We start from the raw sequence: 7,500 nt of genomic DNA on the forward strand, positions 1-7,500 counted from the left end.
TTTTGGCTGCGCGAGCGAGCGGCGAGCGACGGACAGCAAGCAAAGCGAGAGGCAGCACAGTCCCTGCTATACGAAAGCCCCATCCAGCCCTGTGCCACCCGGGGGGTTCCAGGGTGCTGAGATGGCTGACATTTTGCTCCGCTCACGACGGTCACCGCGCAACGCAAGAACAGGCCAAAAACTGGCCAAAACGGCCCAAAAACGGGCCAAAACTGGCCATTTTTGGCTGCGCGAGCGAGCGGCGAACAGCGAGCGAAGCGAGAGGCAGCACCGTCCCTGCTATACGAAAGCCCCATCCAGCCCTGTGCCACCCGGGGGGTTCCAGGGTGCTGAGATGGCTGACATTTTGCTCCGCTCACGACGGTCACCGTGCGACGCAAGAACAGGCCAAAAACTGGCCAAACCGGCCCAAAAACGGGCCAAAACTGGCCATTTTTGGCTGCGCGAGCGAGCGGCGAGCGGCGGACAGCGAGCGAAGCGAGAGGCAGCACCGTCCCTGCTATACGAAAGCCCCATCCAGCCCTGTGCCACCCTGTAACGGACAAACTTCTAAACAAGATGTTGGATGTAATGCTTATGTCTGTCCGTTGTCTTTTGGCATGTTCATGCCTTGTACAGAATGTAAAGGGGCGGCCGAAGGCTTAATAGTCCCATTTTAGTTGGGTTGGTGGCCTCTTTAGGCTTGTAAATAAAGGTTGTGTCATGTGGATACGTTCGAGAGCTTTTCTGTCTGTAATGGACCATTTTACCCTTTGTTGTGCCACTGTTCAGAGCTTGTAAAGTCTGTTTGTAATTTGCATTGTCTATGAAGTGTTTTTCGGACATGTTTGCTTGTGGATCCCGATTGAGGCATTCTCTTTAACCCGTTCTCTCTTTTGTTGGTCCTAAGGGACAATGGGAGGCTTCGGGGAGGCTGACCTTTGCGGACGGACGCGCGAGGGTGCCGCACGCCTTAGGCAAAACCAGCTAAGGTCGTGACAGTGTGGTATCAGAGCGGGACAAGCACTCATAGAAACACTTGACATGCAAACGTGGGGGACCTAGCGGGGCTGCGTTGAGGGCAGTCAGCACACGCGCGACCGTTTGAGGGAAAACGGGCATGGAGATGTAGGGAAAAGAGTCGCTCAGAGGAGCGGGCATCTGAGATTGGCATTCAGAGGAATGGCCAACCCTTCGCGCAAGAGGCACCACGAGAACAGGCAAGCTTGGAAGAATTTGGAGCGCACAAAGGTTGGGATGGCTGAATTTGAGCTACGGCTCAACGTTGACAACTTTACTTGATGGTGCTCAAGGCAAGCGAGGCGCTTGGCAAAGGACGAGACCATGCAAAATGGAATGAGTTGCTCAGCGACCGAAAGAGTTGTGCAAAGCTCACAGAGGTGAGGGGAATTGCTAACTCGAAGAATTCGGTACTCATGCATGGGCTTCTATGCGGACGATGGATTGTTCGTGGCCATCCCAAGGCGGTCGAGACTCGGCGCCATGGAGCATTGAAACTTTCTCTTCGACATGCGAAGGATACGTCCGGAGGAGGCTGAAGTGTGCAACGAGTTCAGCATGTTGCTAGGCCTTGAGGGGTGCAGCGGTGGCTGTATTGACGTGGAGGCGCAATCTAGCAAGTGCGTTTGCAAGAGGCAGAACAATGCACAGTTTGTTCAGCAGATCGGAGTAGTCCAAGGGGATGGTGGTCTCCGAAACGAAGAGAGATGTTGCTCCAACGGGACAGTTATCCAGGAGGGATAAGTCTCAGCTCTGCAGAGGGAGAATCATGTGAGACGGACTTCACATGTTGAGGAGGAGTACCTCACAAACAACAACTCCACGAAGCTCGATGGACTGAGCAAGCGGTGAGGAGTCGTCGCATGATCTCGCTTGAGAGAATGCATTGGTGGATGCATTGCGAGATCAAGTGGGGGAGCGACCCAAAGCAACTCAAATGGAGGCACATTTGGAGTCGATATGGAGATCGGACTCAAGGGAGGGCTGACCCGTGGAATGGTGGGCGCGACGGCCACCATCGACTCAATGCAAAAACGAGGAGCGGAGCAACTTGGGTGTAACTTGGCGAAGTACCCAAGCCGCATGAAGGGAGCCAGCATAGAAGTTGGAACATGGAGCAGAGGCACAGCGCTTTCCCTAGACAGAGGTCAAGGACATGAACTCTTGCAGAGGCAGGAGTAGAATCATGCTGTTCCCTGGGTCCTTCATTCTGACAGAGCGGACTCATCTTGCATGGTGCCAAAGACGAAGGGAGCTTCGGGGCACATGCACCTTATCTCGGAGGAGCATTCGATGGAGGAACTAAGGCGACTCAATTTGCGGAGGCGAAGTTGGGTACAGAAGGCCTTAGCACGGGGCAAGAGGACGCAGAGGCAGGTACTCTTGAAGAATATGCCACAGTGTTGCCATTCGAGTTGCTATGAAGGAAGCAGTGCGCAGCGGAGATTGTGCTGGTAGGGGCAGAGGCCCAGGATCCAGGCAATGGTGCACAAATTACAGTGAAGTCGGTGGACTTCGGGAGCTACTAGGCGACGGACTGTCCTAGAGCGGTGCTTCATCTAGGTGTGACCCAAGAGTGGGTGGATGAAGGTCGATTGCCAAAGGAGCGAACAAAATCGAAGGTGGAGGAGACCCTGCGATGTATTGGCAGAGGCCACACATGGAGGGTTCACAATTCGAGTTTATTCCACAAGGATCAGAATGCAATGGAGATGTCACCAGGAGGCGACATGGTGCAGCGGATCGTGGTGGAACAGTTCGTGGCAATGCGACACACACGACATTATCCCGTGAGGGATGAGATCATATGGAGGTATGATCGGGAGCTACTGGGAGCTCCGCTTTGGTGAACAACACGACGGCAAGAAGGGCTATGGATTCAAGGAGTGAAGGCCATGGTACCGCAGAGGCGGGTCTTCCGGGCGTGCACCGAATTTTGCATCGGATGAAAACCTTGGTCATCAGCATATGGGGGCTGGGTTCCACCAAGGGAAAAGTTTGAATGCAAGTACCAGTGAGTCCCATGAGAGGGACTTGATCATGCAGAGGTATGATCGAAGCAGCTGGAGAGTTGGACTGCTCCAGAGCTCATATTCGCTTAAGGGAGCCCGACAAGTCAGAGGACAAGGTCGAGTAAGCGAACGTTGCTACCAAGGAAGCTAAGGAGAACAGAATCGGTGCAAACCCTACAATGTGATGGCAGAGGCCATGCATGGGAGTTGCAGTCTGTCTTTCCATCGACCAAACAGACTGCTTGGAGAACACAGAGGTGTTGAAGCAGGAGGTCGAAAGGGGCGAGGAAGCGACGATGAGTCCAGAGGGACTTAGCTACCCAAAATCAAGCATCAGTTAGAATGGAGGTGGACTTAGAGGAGTGCCACAGAGACATCTCTACTGATTGTGAAGGAAAGGGATACAGAGGCGAGGCGACGGATAGTAGGGCCATGGGCATGGCAGCGCCATGGTACCGCAGAGGCGGGACTTCCGTGCAAGTCATTGATCCCTTGCTCTCACGGAGGGAGAGCGCTTGGTCGTGAAAGGGGCCGAGGAGGTGGAGCATGCAGAGGCAATCTCCAAGTACCGAGACAAGGCTGAAGGGCAGAGGCCAAGAAACTTCGTAAGACCGGTGTCAACAAGTTTCTCATCAAGATAGCCGTAAGTGAAGGACTTCGGGTCATGCAAGAGTGCATGACCAAGGAACGAAGCAGGCAGTACGTGGTGCTGTACCTTTGCTACTCAGTGGAGTAGGCGGCAGGGTTGATGGAGAAGACGGTACAATCCCAGAGGCGACCTCATCTATCAGAGAATTACTCCAAGTTGGGGTGAAAACTTCCTGCATTCCAGAAGTTCAATGGCATTGAGAAGGTGAATCACAGTAGCTAACTCAACGCAAGGAGTGCAAACACTTCAAGTGCTTCAGAAGTGTGAGCAAAGAGCAGGCGAAGGCCAGTAACCAGCTCGATGCATGAAGTACAACCTCGAGGAGGCGGGCGAAGTCAAGTAACCTTTGCCTTCTCAACTCTTAAGAGAATGGGCGAAACCGAGTACCCCAGTTCTCTTATCTATCCAGCAGAGGAGCTCTGCACAAGTTCAAAGACCCTTCGAAGATAATGGAAGACAATAGTTGTCAAAATCCTCACCAACGGTGATCAGTGCTACTGAGAGTAGATTGTCCGCTTCATTTCCCAACGAAATGCCAATCGAAAGCGGAAGTGATGCGAACCTACTTGGATGTGACAACTAACTGAAAGAAGAGTCAATGAGCAGATTTTGTGGAGGAAGGACCCAAAACTTCAGAAGTTGCGAGGCGATGCTCGTTAAAGCTCCAACAAGCATCCACCCAGTTCAAGCAGCATGTGGAAATTTTGAGAAACTGGCGCAGTAAGAATGGTCTTTTCCTTCATTTGGTGGATCCGCAGGAATCAACGAGGATCAATACAACTCAGCCAACCCCACACCAGAGTCAGAGTCATTGGCGAGTTGAAGCAGCATGGCGGATCAAAGGTTCGACTACTCAGAAACAGCAGCGGAGAGCAGTTGGGAGCCAGGAGGCGCATTGCAGCTGGAGCGGAAGATTGAAGACTCAGCAAAGGCGAAGAGTTGCAGTGTTCACAAAGGCTTCGACGAGGACGTCGAAGGGATAAGTGGGGGAGAATGTAACGGACAAACTTCTAAACAAGATGTTGGATGTAATGCTTATGTCTGTCCGTTGTCTTTTGGCATGTTCATGCCTTGTACAGAATGTAAAGGGGCGGCCGAAGGCTTAATAGTCCCATTTTAGTTGGGTTGGTGGCCTCTTTAGGCTTGTAAATAAAGGTTGTGTCATGTGGACACGTTCGAGAGCTTTTCTGTCTGTAATGGACCATTTTACCCTTTGTTGTGCCACTGTTCAGAGCTTGTAAAGTCTGTTTGTAATTTGCATTGTCTATGAAGTGTTTTTCGGACATGTTTGCTTGTGGATCCCGATTGAGGCATTCTCTTTAACCCGTTCTCTCTTTTGTTGGTCCTAAGGGACAATGGGAGGCTTCGTGGAGGCTGACCTTTGCGGACGGACGCGCGAGGGTGCCGCACGCCTTAGGCAAAACCAGCTAAGGTCGTGACAACCCGGGGGGTTCCAGGGTGCTGAGATGGCTGTCATTTTGCTCCGCTCACGACGGTCACCGTGCAACGCAAGAACAGGCCAAAAACTGGCCAAAACTGCCCAAAAACGGGCCAAAACTGGCCATTTTTGGCTGCGCGAGCGAGCAGCGAGCGGCGGACAGCGAGCGAAGCGAGAGGCATCACCGTCCCTGCTATACGAAAGCCCCATCCAGCCCTGTGCCACCCGGGGGGTTCCAGGGTGCTGAGATGGCTGACATTTTGCTCCGCTCAAGATGGTCACCGCGCAACGCAAAAACAGGCCAAAAACTGGCCAAAACGGGCCAAAACTGGCCATTTTTGGCTGCGCGAGCGAGCGGCGAGCGGCGGACAGCGAGCGAAGCGAGAGGCAGCACCGTCCCTGCTATATGAAAGCCCCATCCAGCCCTGTGCCACCCAGGGGGTTCCAGGGTGCTGAGATGGCTGACATTTTGCTCCGCTCACGACGGTCACCGCGCGACGCAAGAACAGGCCAAAAACTGGCCAAAACGGCCCAAAAACGGGCCAAAACTGGCCATTTTTGGCTGCGCGAGCGAGCGGCGAGCGGCGGACAACGAGCGAAGCGAGAGGCAGCACCATCCCTGCTATACGAAAGCCCCATCCAGCCCTGTGCCACCCGGGGGGTTCCAGGGTGCTGAGATGGCTGACATTTTGCTCCGCTCACGACGGTCACCGCGCGACGCAAGAACAGCCCAAAAACAGGCCAAAACGGCCCAAAAACGGGACAAAACTGGCCATTTTTGGCTGCGCGAGCGAGCGGCGAGCGGCGGACAGCGAGCTAAGCGAGAGGCAGCACCGTCCCTGCTATACGAAAGCCCCATCCAGCCCTGTGCCACCCGGGGGGTTCCAGGGTGCTGAGATGGCTGACATTTTGCTCCGCTCACGACGGTCACCGCGCGACGCAAGAACAGCCCAAAAACAGGCCAAAACGGCCCAAAAACGGGCCAAAACTGGCCATTTTTGGCTGCGCGAGCGAGCAGCGAGCGGCGGACAGCGAGCGAAGCGAGAGGCATCACCGTCCCTGCTATACGAAAGCCCCATCCAGCCCTGTGCCACCCGGGGGGTTCCAGGGTGCTGAGATGGCTGACATTTTGCTCCGCTCAAGATGGTCACCGCGCAACGCAAAAACAGGCCAAAAACTGGCCAAAACGGGCCAAAACTGGCCATTTTTGGCTGCGCGAGCGAGCGGCGAGCGGCGAACAGCGAGCGAAGCGAGAGGCAGCACCGTCCCTGCTATACGAAAGCCCCATCCAGCCCTGTGCCACCCGGGGGGTTCCAGGGTGCTGAGATGGCTGACATTTTGCTCCGCTCACGACGGTCACCGCGCGACGCAAGAACAGGCCAAAAACTGGCCAAAACGGCCCAAAAACGGGCCAAAACTGGCCATTTTTGGCTGCGCGAGCGAGCGGCGAGCGGCGGACAGCGAGCGAAGCGAGAGGCAGCACCGTCCCTGCTATACGAAAGCCCCATCCAGCCCTGTGCCACCCGGGGGGTTCCAGGGTGCTGAGATGGCTGACATTTTGCTCCGCTCACGACGGTCACCGCGCGACGCAAGAACAGCCCAAAAACAGGCCAAAACGGCCCAAAAACGGGACAAAACTGGCCATTTTTGGCTGCGCGAGCGAGCGGCGAGCGGCGGACAGCGAGCGAAGCGAGAGGCAGCACCGTCCCTGCTATACGAAAGCCCCATCCAGCCCTGTGCCACCCGGGGGGTTCCAGGGTGCTGAGATGGCTGACATTTTGCTCCGCTCACGACGGTCACCGCGCGACGCAAGAACAGCCCAAAAACAGGCCAAAACGGCCCAAAAACGGGCCAAAACTGGCCATTTTTGGCTGCGCGAGCGAGCAGCGAGCGGCGGACAGCGAGCGAAGCGAGAGGCATCACCGTCCCTGCTATACGAAAGCCCCATCCAGCCCTGTGCCACCCGGGGGGTTCCAGGGTGCTGAGATGGCTGACATTTTGCTCCGCTCAAGATGGTCACCGCGCAACGCAAAAACAGGCCAAAAACTGGCCAAAACGGGCCAAAACTGGCCATTTTTGGCTGCGCGAGCGAGCGGCGAGCGGCGAACAGCGAGCGAAGCGAGAGGCAGCACCGTCCCTGCTATACGAAAGCCCCATCCAGCCCTGTGCCACCCGGGGGGTTCCAGGGTGCTGAGATGGCTGACATTTTGCTCCGCTCACGACAGTCACCGCGCGACGCAAGAACAGGCCAAAAACTGGCCAAAACGGCCCAAAAACGGGCCAAAACTGGCCATTTTTGGCTGCGCGAGCGAGCGGCGAGCGGCGGACAGCGAGCGAAGCGAGAGGCAGCACCGTCCCTGCTATACGAAAGCCCCATCCAGCCCTGTGCCACCCGGGGGGTT

The sequence above is a fragment of the Musa acuminata genome, unplaced genomic scaffold (assembly GCF_036884655.1).
Source record: "Musa acuminata AAA Group cultivar baxijiao unplaced genomic scaffold, Cavendish_Baxijiao_AAA HiC_scaffold_1136, whole genome shotgun sequence".
In the NCBI taxonomy this organism is placed as follows: Eukaryota; Viridiplantae; Streptophyta; class Magnoliopsida; order Zingiberales; family Musaceae; genus Musa; species Musa acuminata.